This window comes from Aedes albopictus, chromosome 2, assembly GCF_035046485.1.
Source record: "Aedes albopictus strain Foshan chromosome 2, AalbF5, whole genome shotgun sequence".
Lineage (NCBI taxonomy): Eukaryota > Metazoa > Arthropoda > Insecta > Diptera > Culicidae > Aedes > Aedes albopictus.
In genome coordinates this window covers 147,648,090-147,664,231 of record NC_085137.1, presented here as the reverse complement: position 1 = coordinate 147,664,231, position 16,142 = coordinate 147,648,090, and the positions used below count along the sequence as shown (strand labels likewise).

Below are 16,142 nucleotides of genomic sequence, written 5' to 3'. Positions count from 1 at the left end.
GTAAAATCAAACTAATCTTGCGTTTGTGTCAAAATCAACATGAAATTCCGGTTGAATTAAACCTAATTTTGTTTGTATTTACTATTAATTCTTCTCCGTGTTATAAACATTCAGACATTAAAAGAGCGTCGTGAGATCGCCATGATCTCATTTGTAAATGATATTATTTCGCAACGAATTTACTCATCTGAAATTTTATCTAAATTCAATTTCTATGCGCCTACACGGCGTCTTCGTAGTCGAACACCTTTTAAAACTTGTTATAATCGGACGGATTACGCTAAATTTGGACCAATTAATCAAATGATGTCAATCTATAATGAACATTGCGAAATGATTGACTTTACAATGTCTCGGCATAGTCTGAAACAATATTTCAATAACAACAGAAATAGACACGCATAGTTTGAACGAACTACTTTTTAGACCCCTATGAAAAAATAATAAAATGCATTAATTAGATAGAAAACAAAATTTATGTATATGTTTATGTCTATGTACTAGTCTACGTTGGATTGACGAAATAAAGAAACTAAAAGGTAGCAAAAAATTGTGCATTGTGCATGGAATCAACAAAGCCTCTCCAAAATCGCCGGTGATGGCGCCTCTTCCTAAGGAACGACTAGAACCGTATGTGCGACCCTTCACGTACGCCGGGTTAGACTACTTTGGACCAGTGCTTGTCAAAGTAGGCCGTAGTCAAGCAAAACGATGGATCGCCATTGGCGTAACTAGGATTTTTTCCTGGAGGGGGCCCAGGGGGGGCCTGACTTGAGATGAATTTCAAGCGGGATGGGCGCCCGATATGTGAATATGCAAATCAGTATTGTAGTTTTGAGTAAGCAAAATGACTGTTTCAGATTTGTTCATAGTTTTGTAAACTATATGAGTACGAACAATTCCTCCAAGATTTTTTTCCATAGCTTAATTCAGTGATTCCATCTTGGCTTCTTCCAGAAATTCAATCAAGAATTCATCTAGGGATTCTACTAGACATTTTTTCGGGGATTTGTCCTGGGATATCTTTAGAGGTTCCTTCAGTAATTGTTCTAGTGCTTTTTTCGAAGTTTCCTTCAGGAATTTCTCCAGAAATCCTTTATGGTATTTTTGCAGGTATTCAGAGATTTCTACAGGGATATCTCCATATATGCCTTCCAAAATTCCACTAGAGATTGCTCCAATAATTACACCTGGAATGATTCGAAGTATTTCTGCAGGAATGTATTGAGCTTTGCAAGGATTTCGCGACGATCGTGCAAATGTTCAATCTTTGACAGTACAATGTTCACACATCCAACAACAAAGGAAACAGTGCATAAACAAACCGATTAGTCGGAACACCACCCCAAAATAACGCTCCGTTACTGGAAAACTGTAGCGGCGACATCAACCAATGTATGCTGAAACCGGTGTGCATATTTTGTGGTAGGACAATTTTGTTTGCCTGTGCGTCGTATTTGGCGCAAGATCGTCAATATTCCAGAAATTCTTTTAGAAAATTTTACTTACAGATTCTTAAAAAAACACCCCAAGAATTGCTTGAAAAATTTGTACAAAAAACCTTTAGGGATCCTAGTTTTTTTATGTGTATTAACGAGATTATTAGCCCTAGGCTAGTTCATCTCGGGACCCACGCTTTACTTCTCTTCCGAAAGAAGAACTTACACATTTTGCGAGTTTGTCGGGAGTGGGATTCGATCCCAGGTCCTCGGCGTGATAGTCAAGTGTTCTAACCATCCCACCAGGTCCGCTCCACTAGGGATCCTAGTATTCCTTCAACAATTACTGCAGACATTGATTTCTTCATTTTTTTTTATCCAGGAATATTCCTACAAAAAATCTTCCAGGTATTCGCTAAGAAAGCTCTCCTGAGATTCCATAAAGAGTTCCTAATGGGGCTTGCTTCCGGGATTCCTCATCGGGTTTCTTCAGAAATTACTTCAAGAGTTCCTCCAGGGATTCACCGGAAATTTCTTCTGTTATTCTTACAAAAACGAATTCCGAGATCATTTTAAACATTTCTAGAAGAACTCTTATTGGGATTCTTTCAGAAACTCCCGCAGGAATTAATCCAGGATTTCAGGATTTTCTCAAGAATTTCATCGGTTTCTTCAGTATTTCCCCTGAGAATTCTTCAGAAAATCCTCCTGGAATTCCCTCAGAAATCGAACTTTGTATTTCATCAGGAATGAATCTTGAGATTCCTCCAGGAACTTCTTCGGGAATTCCTCCCGGATTTTTTTCAAGAATTATTCCAGGTATTCCTCCCGGCATGCCTCTAGGATTTCATTCAGGCATTTCTCCAGAGACTTCTGCAAGAGTTCTACCAAGAATTTCTCCAGGTATTACCTCAGGTATTTCCTCAGGAATTACTCCAGGAATTTATTCAAGTTTGGATTCAGGAATTCTTCCATGAACTCCTCCGAAAATTCTTCCAGGAATTTCTTCTCTAGGGTTTCCTCTGCATATTCCTCCAGGATTTATTTCATGGCTCCCTCCAGGAATTCCATCGATGATTCCTGCAGTAATTCCTCCAGAAAATCCTTCTGGAACTCCACCAGAAATTCCTTTCTGAATTCCTCTAAAAATTTCTCCAGGAATTCCTTCAGAAATTTCTCCATGGATTCCTTCCAGAATTCCTCTAGAGATTCTTCCAGGAATTCATTCAGGGATTCTCAAGATATTCATTTAGGGATTCCTCCTGCAGTTCTTCAATGAATAGTTCCACGGATTTTCCCCAAGATTTCCTATTGAGATTTGTCCAGGAATTCCTCCTGAGGTTCCCCCAAAAATTGTTTCACTGATTCCTCCAGGTTTTTTTTTGCAAGAATTCCCCCAGGGATTCTTCCAAGTAATCCTCTAGAAATTCCTCTAAGGATGCCTCCAGGAATTCCTCAAGAGGTTACTTAAGTATTACCCCTAGAATCCCTTCAGAAAGTCCTCCAGGAATTGATCCACGAACTCCCATAAGAATTCCTTCAGAAATTACTACCGCAATTCCTTCAGGAATTCCTCCTGAAATTCCTCCAAAAATTCCTCTGGGAATTCCTCTAGAAATTTCTCTTGGAGTTTCTTCAGAAATTTCTCTTGGAATTTCTTCAGAAATTTCTTTTGCAATTTCTTCAGAAATTTCTTTTGGAGTTTCTTCAGAAATTCCTCCATTAACTGCTGCCAGAATTTCTCTCGAGATTCCTCCAGGAATTCATTCAAGAATTCTTCCAGGGATAGTTCCAAGGAATTTCCACAAAAATTCCTTTACAGATTAATCCAGGAATTCTTCCTGGGATTCCGCAAGGAATTTATCCAGAACTTCCTGCAGGAATTTGTTCAGAACTTTCCAGGCATTCCTCCTGAGGTTTCTCCAGAAATTGCTTCAGGGATTCCTCCAGGGATTTTTCAAAGAATTTTCCCAGGGATTCTTCCAAGAATTTCTCTAGAAATTTCTCTAAGGATTCCTCTAGGAATTTTTCAAGAGGTTTCTTTAGAAATTTCTCCTGGGAGTTTCTCCATGGACTCATCCCGGGATTTCTCCAGCAATTCAGATTGCTTCGGGAGTTCTTCTAAAAACTCCAAAGTCCACTAGATTGCTCCCAGAATTATTCTGAAAAATCCACCAGGAACTCATCTATAAATGTATTCAGAGATTACTCCAGGCATTAGTCCAGGAATTTCTCCAGGGATTTTTTAAGGAAATTCCCCAGGGTATCCTCCAGGGATTTCTTATTATTATTATTGACTTTTTATTATGGGGAATTTCAGCCCGAGGCTGGTTCATCCCCGCCAGGGATTTCTTAAGGAATTTCTCGAGAGATTCCTCCAGGAATTGATACAGGCATGTCTCCAGGAATTTATCCAGGGGTTACTCCAGGCATTACTCCAGAAGTTCTTCCAGAGATTTCAATAGGAATTCCTCCAGGCATTAATCCAGGATTCCTTCAGAAATTACTACTGGAGAAATTGCGTCCAAGAATTTATCTAGAAAATCCTCCAGGGTTTCATTTAGAAATTAACCCAAGAATTCCTCCCGGAGTTTATCCAAGAAAAATTCCAATAATTCTTCCTGGAATTCCTGAATGATTTCCTCCTGAGATATCTCTAGGAATTCCTTCAAATATTTTTTCAGAATCCTCCAGGAAATCCTATAGGGATTCTTTTAAAAATTTCCCCACAAATTCTTTCTGGAATTTATTCAAGAATTATTCCAGGTATTCCTCCTGGCATTCTTCCAGGATCATCCAGGCATTTCTCCAGGGACTCCTCCAGGAGTTCTACCACGAATTTCACCAAAAATTACCCCAGGTATTTCTTTAGGAATACTTTCGGTAATTTATTCAGGAATGGATCCAGGAATTCCTCCAGGAATTTCTTCCAGGGTTTCCCCCAAGAATTAATCCAGGAATTTCTTCTCCAAGGTTTCCTCTACACATTCCTCCAGGAATTATTTCATGGATTCCTCCAAAAATTCCTCCGATGATTTCTCCAGTAATTCTTCCAGAAATTCCTTCTGAAATTGCTCCTGTACGTCCTCCAGAAATTCCTCTGAAAATTTCTCCTGGAACTCCATTAGAAATTCCTCTCAGAATTCCTCTAGGAATTTCCCTAGGAATTTCTTTAGGAATTTCTCTATGAATATATTCAGAAATTTCTCCATGGATTCCTTCCAGAATTCCTCTAGAGATTCTTCCAGGAATTCATTGCAGGATTCCTCAAAGAATTGATTAAGGGATTCCTCCTGGAATTCATCCATGAATAGTTCCATGGAATTTCCCCAAGATTTCCTATAAAGATTTGTCCAGAAATTCCTCCTGAAATTCCACCTGGATCTTGTCCGGAAGTTCCTCCAGGAATCCCTCCTAAGGTTCCTCCAGAAATTTGTTTCAGGGATTTCTCCAGGGTTCTTTCCAAGAATACAGTATGCGGCAGGAAAAAATGCGAAAGTGTTTTTCAACTTCAAACCTCATTTTCGTCTATTTGACATTAACCAATCTATGTTTCAACGTTCCATGATCTGTAATAGGCTAGTTTTCTGAAAAATTAATTTAAATTTTCCCATTTTGGTCACTAACCTTTACAGGGCGGCGCTTGAAGATGAAGACCACCAGAATTTTCAAACCGCAGAAAATCGCACAGGTCGCTAAATTTCGCATCTGATAAAACAAAATTTTTGATTTTCTCTACAATATCATCAAATATATGTACTTATTTCATCTGGTATGTGAAACTACATGGGTCTGGATTAGTGTGGTCTGGTTGTTCATCGAATTTGAGCTAATTTTGTTACTATTATAGTCATTTTGTTTAATGACCATTGGGCGCGCAGTTTATTGATATCCGCTTATTAGGCCTACATTATCACATGTTAAACATCAAATATGTTCATTTTTATTTTTCCCATATCCCATATTTAGCGTGTAATAGTGCCTTGAACTTTTCGCATTTTTTCCTGCTGCACCCTGTATCTCCAGGGATTCTTTCAAGAATTTTTGTAGAATTTTCTCTAAGAAATTTTGCGGGAATTCCTTATGAGGTTTCTTCAGAAATACTCCAGGAATTCCTTCAGAAAGTCCTTCAGGAATTCATATAGGAATTTTTTCAGGAATTCCTCTGGAAATTCCTCAGAAATTTCTACCGCAGTGTCTCCAGGGGCTCCTCAATAAATTCCACCAAGATTTACCGTAGGTATTTCTTCAGAAATTCCTACAGGAATTTCTTCAGAAATTGATCCAGGAATCTCTCCAGGAATTTCTGCAGGAAATCCTTTAGAGATTGCTTCCGATATTCTTTCAGGACATTCTTCAGGAAATTCTATAGGAATTTTTCCAAGGGATTCCTCCGGAAATTCTTTCAGGTTTCCTCTAGGAATAAATCCATGAATTTCAACTCCAGGGATTTCTCTAGAAATCCGTCCAGGAGTTATTTCACGGGTTCTTCTAGAAATTCCACCAGGAATTCCTCCAATAATATACCAGAAATTCCTGCAGGGATTCCTCTAATGATTCTTCCGTGAGATTCCTCCAAGAATTCCTCCTGGAATTCCTCCAGAAATTCCTCTGGGAATTCTTCTAGAAATTTATCTTGAAATTTCATCAGAAATTTCTCTAATGCTCCAGGCATTACTCCAGGAACTTCTCCAGGGATGCCTCCTTCAGAAATTTATCGATTAACTTTGGAGCCAAGGACTGAAAGTCTCTTTAAAAAAGACAAATCAATCAATCAATCCAATAACTTTTCCAGGGAATCCGCCAGGAATTTGTCCAAAAAATGTTCTAGGATTTCCTCCAGAAATCCATCTAAGAATTGCTGAGAAAATTTGCTTATGATTTCACAAAAAAAATGTGCCTATGATGCTTCGTTCTATGATTTTTCAAAGTAGGTGGTGTCTGTGGAAAATGTTTGATTTTCACTGGAGTTTTCCGGAAAATTAGGCAACCCTGATTTTTTTCAATTTAGTTTTTCAAATATATGTATATGATCCCTACCTTATTTCATTAACCTTCAGAAACTTCATACCAATTTGTACGATAATAAAAAAATCCCCTAATGCTCCAGGCATTAGTCCAGGAACTTTTCCAGAGATTCCGCATGGAATTTTTCCAGAAGGTTCTCCCGGATATCCTCCAGAAATACATCTAGGAACTCCTCCTGTGATTTCTTGAAGAATTCTTCTAAGGATTCCTCCAGGAATGCATCCAGAAATTCCTCCAAGGATTCATCTAAAAAAATTTCTAGTAATTTCTACAGGGATTTCTGATGCGGATTCTTCAGATTTATTTTTCCTGAAATTCCTAGCATAATTGCTTTTCGGATTCCTCCAGGAATTCATCCAGGGATTCCTTCACGTATACTTTCACAAATTACTCCAGGGATTCCTGCAGGTATTGCTCCGAGAATTCTTGTAATGATTTCTTCCGAAATTTCTCTTGGGATTTTTTTTTTAAATTTCTTCAGCGGTTAGTTAAAAAATTACAGTATTCCGTTAATAATGTTTTTCAGGGATTCACCCCAGGGTTTTTTTGGATTACTTGTAGATTTTTTGAATAATTTGAAGGATTTCTAGAGGAATTCCTCCAGCGATTTGTATTGAAATTCTTTTAGATAATTTTAGAGGGACATAGAAGCCAAGAAATTCCCCAAGAAGTCATCCAAGAATTCTTTCACAATTATCTCATGAATACCAAGTCTTTTACAAGTCCAATCATGAATACCTTTAAACTTACGATTACATCTTGCAGCACCAGCTTTTGAATATATATTTAAACTTCCTCAATGACCATTTGAATTTGTGCGTTGTTTGATAGACGCAAAAATACCCCTGGCCCACGAAATAAAAGAAATTATAGTGACCGACTAGAAATCACCTCCAGCATGGTTTTAATGAATACACTCGCGTTTACGCTTCAGCTACGTACATCTATTCTCACTAGGAATTCACAAACTTTTGCTGGAATTCCATTGCAAATTCAACCAAGTTTTTTCCCACATGATACTTGATTTCCATAAAGAATCACTTAACCATATTTTGCAGTAATGCTGCTAGAAAATTCAAAGATTCTTAAAGATACCCATCCAGGAATTCCTGGAAATTATCATTTAGATTTAATTTCTCAGCGATTTAAAAAAGAAGTTGTACAAAGTATTGCTTTTTATATAATTCTGATTATATAATATTTCCAAACAAAACTAACTAATTACATAGACCATTTTGGACAATGATCTTGTAAAGAGTGACAAGTTGAGAATTGTCTTCAATAACTGTCAATTCAAACACATATTATGCCAAATAAATTTCTATTGCTGTACGTGCAGTTGAAACCCGGAATTTTCGACTAGCGAAGTTGGATTTTTCTCCAAATCCGTGCGTCGGACCTAACTTCGAAAGTGGTGCGCTGTATAGCTGTTTGCTATACAGCGCACCACTTCTGAAGTTAGGTCCGACGCACGGATTTGGAGAAAAATCCAACTTCGCTAGTCGAAAACTCCGATTTTCAACTAAATTGAGAATATAGATCTATGTTTGTCACCACGACAGTGGATTTCAGATTTTTTCCAATTTCCATATATAAAGTCACGAAAAATTTCTGGGGGGGGCCTGGCGGATTCTGGGGGGGGCCTGGCTCCCCTGGCCCCCCCTCTAGTTACGCCAATGTGGATCGCACTCTTTACGTGCCTGTCCGTCAGAGCCATTCATATGGAAGTAGTTCACAGCCTGTCTACGGAATCATGCATAATGGCGATTCGAAGATTTGTATCGCGCCGAGGATCACCTGCTGTATTCTATTCGGATAATGGCACCTGCTTTCAAGGCGCCAACAAACAACTTCTAGAGGAGATTGCGGCAAGGAATGAAGCAATTGCATGCACCTTTACGAACGCCGATACAAAATGGAAGTTCATTCCACCTGCCACTCCCCATATGGGGGGCGTTTGGGAACGCCTGGTAAGGTCGGTGAAGACGGCGATTGGATCGGCTCTGGAACATCCTCGTAAACCCAACGACGAAACTCTAGAGACGATTATCTACGAAGCAGAAGCGCTAGTGAATGCCAGACCGCTCACATATATTCCGTTAGAGTCAGCAGATCAAGAGTCGTTGACGCCCAATCATTTCCTTTTGGGCAGTTCTACGGGCAACAAAATAGGAACAACCGAAGAGTCTGGATACGCTAATCTCCGTAGTAGCTGGAAAATGGCTCAACATATCGTCGGCGAGTTTTGGAAAAGATGGGTAAAGGAGTATTTGCCTGTAATAACACGCCGCAGTAAATCGTTCGAGGAATCTAAGGACTTGACGGAAGGAGATTGGGTTCTTGTAGTGAACGGAACTGGACGGACTCAATGGATCAGAGGGCGTATCGAAAAGATCTTCGTTGGTAGCGATGGTAGAACTCGTCAAGCACTTGTAAGAACAGCGAATGGAGTTTTACGGCGACCTGCCAATAAGCTAGCGGTGTTGGACGTCGAAGGAGAATGTGAACCAACGAGACTTCAGGAGTACTCCGGACATCACTTAGGTTCACGGGCGGGGGTATGTGCCGTCAACACCCCTCGGTGCAGCGACGCCGCTTGCGGGGAACACTTTCTAACAGGCCGCACATGAACAACTTGTCAAGTGTGACAAGATGTGATAGAAGTGTCAAAGCGATCGAGACATGCAAGTCATCGAATGTTGATTTCGTCCTCGTAAGGTCACAATATCAGAAAAATTTGTTTTAAATACCGTCAAGGCACCATTCACCGTGGATTTAAGAGGATTCGGGACAAATAAGGGCTGTCATTTGACACCAGTCTTATAAACATTGTTGGTGCCGCTTTTAATTGCCTTTATTATAGGTTAAAATTAAAGCAATATCCACAGAAGTAGAAAAGTTTTCACAAAATTTGGTGATATAGTACTATTAGTAAAGGGTAGTAGGGTCGCCTAATTCCGTGGTAGGTCACCATTCACCGTGGTAGTAGGGACCCATTCACCGTGTATGAGAAATTTTATTCTACTTTGTTTAAAAATGATCAAAACAACCCAGCCAAGGGAATTTTCTTCGTTTAAATTCATTTCAAGTAATAACTTGCAAGATTTTATCAGAAAAACGAACGTTCATATTTCTAGATATATGGGACAATATGGGGCACGGTGAATGGAGACCATTGATTTTTAGGGTACCCATTTACCGTGCCTTTTTGTTTCAATTAAAAAGTACGAGTAATCGTACTTTCTTGTTAAACTTACTTCGGTAATGCAAAATACATACCTGATATGTGAATTTAATTGCTTCTTGGTGGAATAAAAACGTTACTACATTTAGTTTATCGCTTAAATCACCTTAACGCAGTTTTCGTTTTTTCAATATGAATGCAGTGAACGAGCAGAAAGCCGCTTCATGTAAACACACTTTAGTGTCAAAATGATACTTTTAAATGTTTTTAATGAGCGTTTTGACCTGGTATCAATACATTAGTGTTGTATTGGTGAAATTGAAGGGAAATTGTCATATCATTCAATCATAATATGGAAATAATGAAAAAATATTCGAAGGCACACGGTGATTGGAGCCCCCACGGTGAATGGCGCCTTGACGGTACTTATAAATTTATTGGCAAGTCTTATATCGAAACTGTGAATTTGTACTTAAAACTAGTGATCTGAACTGAAGAAATTCTAAACGCAGATTCACAAGGATTATCGATACAAATACTTATGAATTATCACCTGAACTTGATTCAAAACTAAAACCTAAGGCATCTTCGATACGATTCCTCTCTAATCTGTAGTGCGATCACTAAAATCGTAAGTTGTTTACATTTGTTATCATATAACCATCACCACCATAATAAAATTGAATTTTGTAGCTTGAAGCTAACACCACCCAAAACCGTGTTTGCTGTCGAGATTTAGTGACTACCCGTCCCAACAGTAAGAGTAAATGCAGTAAACGTAAGTTGTTTTACCACTTCTTTGTCAAACCCTAAACTGAAGTTAACAAAACGAAAATGTATTTGGCTTTAGGAAATATATGGATTAATACGTTCGGAAACTCTTTTTTATCCGGTGGTGCCAACACTAGTACTTCACCGATCTGCCCTATTTGGGATGAATTTAAATAAAAACCATGCAAAGTCGTTCAAAAGTCTTGCTATTTAATGGTATAACGGTATAACCCCAAATGGATTATCTCTTGTCTATTATACTCAGAGATGGTGTCTCATTTTGTCCTTTTTCTTCTACAAATTAAAAATACATAAACATAATCAATGACAAAAAAAATATCAGTTGGAAGAAAATAGGTTATGATTACCGTTCTCATCTTAAAATAAAGTCGATCAATTTTCCAGTGACACTGCCGTTAGTTTTAGAAAATGTAACAACTTTATGTTAAGTTTAAATATAAATACGTTTAAAAAAGTTTCACTTCAATCATGTTTAAAGTTTTTTTGTCTTATTATCTCTTGAATGAGACCTCCCAAGTAACCAAAAGTTCCGCTTCCCTTGACAAAATGCACTTTCAAGTTCCGCGAAGTTCAGATAAAGTTCCAAATGGAACTTTCTGGCTGCTTAAGAGGCTAACGATGAGCCTTACTGGAACTTCGGTCACAAGTTCCGGCAAGGCTCATTGTTAGCCTCTTAAGCAGCCAGAAAGTTCCATTCGGAACTTTATCTGAAATTCGCGGAACTTTAAAGCTGCTTAAGATGCTACTCGGAACTTTGTCGAAACTTTCAAGTTCATAAAAGTTCTGTTCAGTAGCATTGTGTTTCAATGAAGATTAAATTTATTTCTATAACAGAAAACAACTGTTTAAGCATAAACGAAAAAAAGACAAATATGGATTTATCAAATCAATGAATACTAAGCTTGAGCAAAAAAAAATTGCCGCCCATCGGATTCGAACCTATAGTCGCTGCGTGAGAACCTTACGCTTCACCACAGTACTACAGTTGCGATTGAGTGAGCAGCAGGTAAAGTCTAACTTGAATCGATTTTCTGTCGGAAGCTAGTTTTACACATTTGTACAGTAGTGAAGTTAGCTTGACTTTGTCAAGTGTCTTCAGCAGCGCAGCGGTAAGTCGGCAGGCTATCACGCAGGAGGATCCAGTTCAAATCTACATAGCAGCGACATGTGTGAAAAATATAATTATCAGAAGCAATTTCCAGATATGAATCACAAACCCATCAACAGCGGGTGGAGTTGAGATTCTGAAAAACACATTTTTGTTTTTGCATGAATGTTGTCAAAGTTCTGTCAGAAGCTGCTTAGAAGGCTATCCAGCGTGCTTATGTAAGCTTTCAAGTTCCAAAATTACTTAAAAATGAAGCTGCTTAGAAGGCTAATGAACAACCTCGAACAAGCTGCTTAGCTTATAAAGTACCCTTTTATCTGAACTTTTGGTTACTTGGGAAGACTTCCGGCCCCTGACCTCCAAGAGATTGAGGAGGAGGTTGGCCGGTTGAAAAACAATAAAGCCGCTGGTGCAGATAAACTATTAAGCGAGCTTCTAAAATACGGTGGAGAAGCACTGGTGAGAGCACTACACTGGGTCATTACCAAGATTTGGAAGCAGGAAGTATTACCGGAGGAATGGATGGAAGGTATCATGTGTCCCATCTACAAAAAGGGCGACAAGTTGGATTGCGGGAACTATCGCGCGGTCACACTACTGAGCGCTGCCTACAAGGTAGTCTCTCAAATTGTATGCCACCGTCTATCACCGATTGCAAGAGAGTTCGTGGGGCAATATCAGGCAGGATTCATGGGTGAACGCGCTACAACGGACCAGATGTTCGCCATCCGCCAGGTGTTGCAGAAATGCCGCGAATACAACGTGCCCACACATCACTTGTTCATCGATTTCGAATTCGATTACCAATTGGATCGACCGGTACGAAGAGAATGGTTCTTTCAATCGGAAAGAATGAGATATGGTGTATTTGAAATTCAATCCCGTTCATCGAAAATGGATCATCGGCGTCTACAGGAAGAATCCCATTCTGCTGCTCGACAAGGCCAAACAACAGTTTGAATGCGCTTTCGGTGTGACTATAACCACTTCTTCCATATCCCGGATACTGCACGCGGAAGGATTCTCCTACAAAGGCATAGAGCACCGTGCAATACAGCTAAGAGAGATGGATATCGTACGATTCGTTCAAGAACTGTCCATTATACGTTGGGATCTGCATTGCCTGGTTTTCTTGACGAGGTTTCCTGTGACAATAGAGGCATTCTTCGAAGCAAGGAATACGCTAAGGTAGGTGAAAGGATTATATATCGAGGAGAGTTTCAGCGACGTGCACGAGTTTCAATGTTATCTTTCATGGAAAAAACTGGAATTTTGGATACCTTTTGGACTGAAGGAACATTCAACAGAGTCAAGTTCTTCGATTGTTGTCGATCTTTTGATACCTCCGGTCAAGTTCAGAAGCATCCAGGGCAGCATTCAGTTTGGATTTTGGATGGAGCTCGAATCCACTGTCACAGAACCATAGTGGAATATTTGCGCGCTCTTGGAATTCAAGTAATTTTTCTCCCTGCTTATGCGCCGTTTTTCAATCCTATCGAATTCATGTTTGGATATCTCAAAAAGTACCTCAAAAGGCATTATGTCGAGAACAAGGTCGAGAACAGTACAAAGGACCTTACCGTTGTTATTACTGAAGCTTTGCAAAACTACAAAAACTTTGATGCTTCAGCTGGAATGAAGAGATGTGGATATTGCCTAGGAGGATCTTTTGACCCTAGCACTGGACTTGGACAAAACGTGAAAAACTTTGTTTTTTTGAAAGTGACTTACATTTCCCCTTTGTAATTATTTTTTTTACTAATATATGAATAAAAAAAGGAATTTAATAGTTCAATCTTAATTATTTCAATTATGTATTGTTACGATTGTTATAATTTCATAGTAAACCAGCTTAAATTATCAAACTAAACCTATTCGTGATCAACATCTGGACAATCGAGAACTCGCGCTGCCAATAAAGAAGTGTATTCGTCATCCTGGACTGCAATTGTGTGTTTCATGGCGTTCAAAATATCATTATTTTAATTTAATTGAGTCTCCAAATCACTTATTCTTTTCCCCATCATTTCGACCACGTTCAAAAGGTTGAGATGGTCTTCCTTCAGTTGGCCTACAATGCGCTTGTATAGGCATGGTTCTCATTTTCAGCAATGCGCAAATCAAGCTTTGTTTTCATGAGAATGGTATCCGAATGGATTGGCGCTGACCTGAACAGTCCAATCAGATGTCTTGGAGGAAGCTGGTTGATTAAATTTTCGCGCCCTACCATTGGTTGTGTGCTGATATAATTGGCCCAGCAAGACCAATTAATGTCATCCCCAGTCAAACGATGTGCATGTCTTGTCTTCAGGCCGACTTTCAACTGTTCTAACGAGGCAATGTATTCCGCGCCCGCTCTATCTTTTTCGGCAGGTCGTAGGAGTTGAGCGTCAACCGCGTTGAATTTTTGAGCCAAGCTGACCGAGTCGGAATACCTGTAGACTATTATTGTAATCGTTTTACCAAGCCAGCTTTGCAGTGTGCAGTGTGCCGCTGTAGTAATATTGGATGGGCAAATGTTTCTCTTTCCAGCTTTGTCCTGGAAAACGATGTATTGCTCCATGTTTTCAAATTTTGGGTCATCTCCGTTCCACATTGCTTCAGGAGTTGCTCTTGAGCTCCCTGGATCCGAAGTCTTGAATGCAACTGCTTTCGACAAAAATTGTTTGCAAAAGTCCCAAATTTGCTTAAGAACACCGTCCACAGTATCGTCTTGCACTTTCATCACACCACGCTTTTCGAATGATTTTTGCCCCTTGAAATTCTTCTCATGAGCCGCTTCTTGAAAGTTGAATTTCTTATCTTCGCACGGATCTTCATTGAAAAAACATCATCATCACAAGGACTAGAATCGGGATCATCACTTGTGGTGAGACGAGCCTGATAAAAACAGGGCAAATTTTGGCTTAATTAGTATCGAGCAGATTGTTGAACAAGTTGTCCTTACCTTTTTTCTACTGCTGCATGCCCAAGTAACCACGAAGCCGTATATTAGTGCATCAATTTTGCCATATATTTATATTTAAAATTGTGTATATAATGCTGCATTACTTTAAACACCTCATTGAAGCAATATTAAAGTCGAAAAGGGCCCCACTAAAATCAAATTAGTGTCACATATTGCAGCACGTTGGCAGCCTTTGCTAAAGTGATATAAATGCATGTGCTGTACTTACATTTGCATTTGCACATGCTTAATACGTGCAACACGAAAAACCAAAACAAAAATCTATTTTTAGCACCGTTTCGTTATCGACGGTACTGATGCCCCCGCATGAATGTTTTAACCATTATTTTTTTTGTTGCCGCGGGAGTCGAACCAGAAGTGTTGAAGACCGCTAGATGAGTTCCATACGTACTGGCGCCTTGGACCGTTTCTGCTGCAGTTATAACAACAGATATTTCATTAACTAAAAGGAAACTGTTCTCCCGTCTCAATCATTGCAGTAGAGGGCAAAACGACTATGTCATATGTAATAGAATACAGTAAATTATCACATTCCGATAAATTACTGATAAATACATAATGCATTTTAGAATATTTAATCAACATAAGAAAATTAAAACACTTTTCGCACACTGCTCATAAGCTAATTGTGATTTCCATCATTATTGGCATGTGATAGCAGCCTACAGACAAGAGAAAAGTTCATCTCTAAAAAGGTTTTGCTGTCGTCGATCGGTGGCTCAAACGTTGTTCAATCTTCTTGATTTCATTTGTTTACTATTAGAGTCAAGCTTTTGTAATTGTATTGTTAGAGCAAAGTTTGCTAGTTTGTACATTGCATTTATTCAGTTTTCGCAGTGTTGAATTATTGAATTAAACCCTAATGTAAAGAAAAATGCAATGCATCATCACATTGATGATGCCAATCTAAAGGATTATTGCATGACAAGTGTGGAATTACTGCATTTCGCATTGCAAAGGTTGATATTCAGTCTTATTCGTGCAATGATATAATGCTTGTGGTTACTTGGGTGGTATCTCATTATCGAGAGCCTCGGCATAAGCATCATCATTTGCAACAAATGCACCACTTTCTTCATCTAATGAGAAGCCCACCCACTGATCCCCAAAACCGTCGGAACCGCTAGAATTCATTTTAATGGATTTTATGTACTTGATGTTTATATAACTGGCTGTAACAACTCAAATACAGAAGACGTATGTATCATAAACAAACAAAATTCGATATAAATGGTCATGGGTGACTACGATGATTTGGAGGGAAAATATTCCGATGGATTGCTCTGAATTTTCCTGGTTTCCAAATTGTTCTTGCAACGCGTAATATTACATCGGGTTACTAAATACGAACGAATCCAAGAGATGAGCGCCAAACACGTGCTTACGTGACGCTCGTCCAACAACGAATAATGGATACTATAACAAAGCACGTTGGTTTGATTTTTATCATTTTTATAGCGAATCCCGAACAAAATAACATGAAAATATCTCACACACACTATCACGTCAGTCATTTATGTTTTGATTCCACATAAGTACATAACACAGATGTTCTGACAGATGATTGTCAAAGGAAGGAAAGGGAGAATAAAAAAGAGCCGAAAATCTCATCCTCTCGACACT

At 38.9% G+C, this 16,142-nt stretch overlaps 1 protein-coding gene and 1 pseudogene across 1 annotated transcript in view; one reads left to right on the top strand and one right to left on the bottom strand.

Annotated features, from left to right (window-relative positions):
- LOC109421022 (UDP-N-acetylglucosamine--dolichyl-phosphate N-acetylglucosaminephosphotransferase) overlaps positions 1-16,142 on the bottom strand; it is a 78,318-nt gene that overhangs the window by 21,941 nt on the left and 40,235 nt on the right. The window lies entirely within an intron of this gene.
- Positions 8,228-15,880, top strand: LOC134288771 (uncharacterized; annotated as a pseudogene).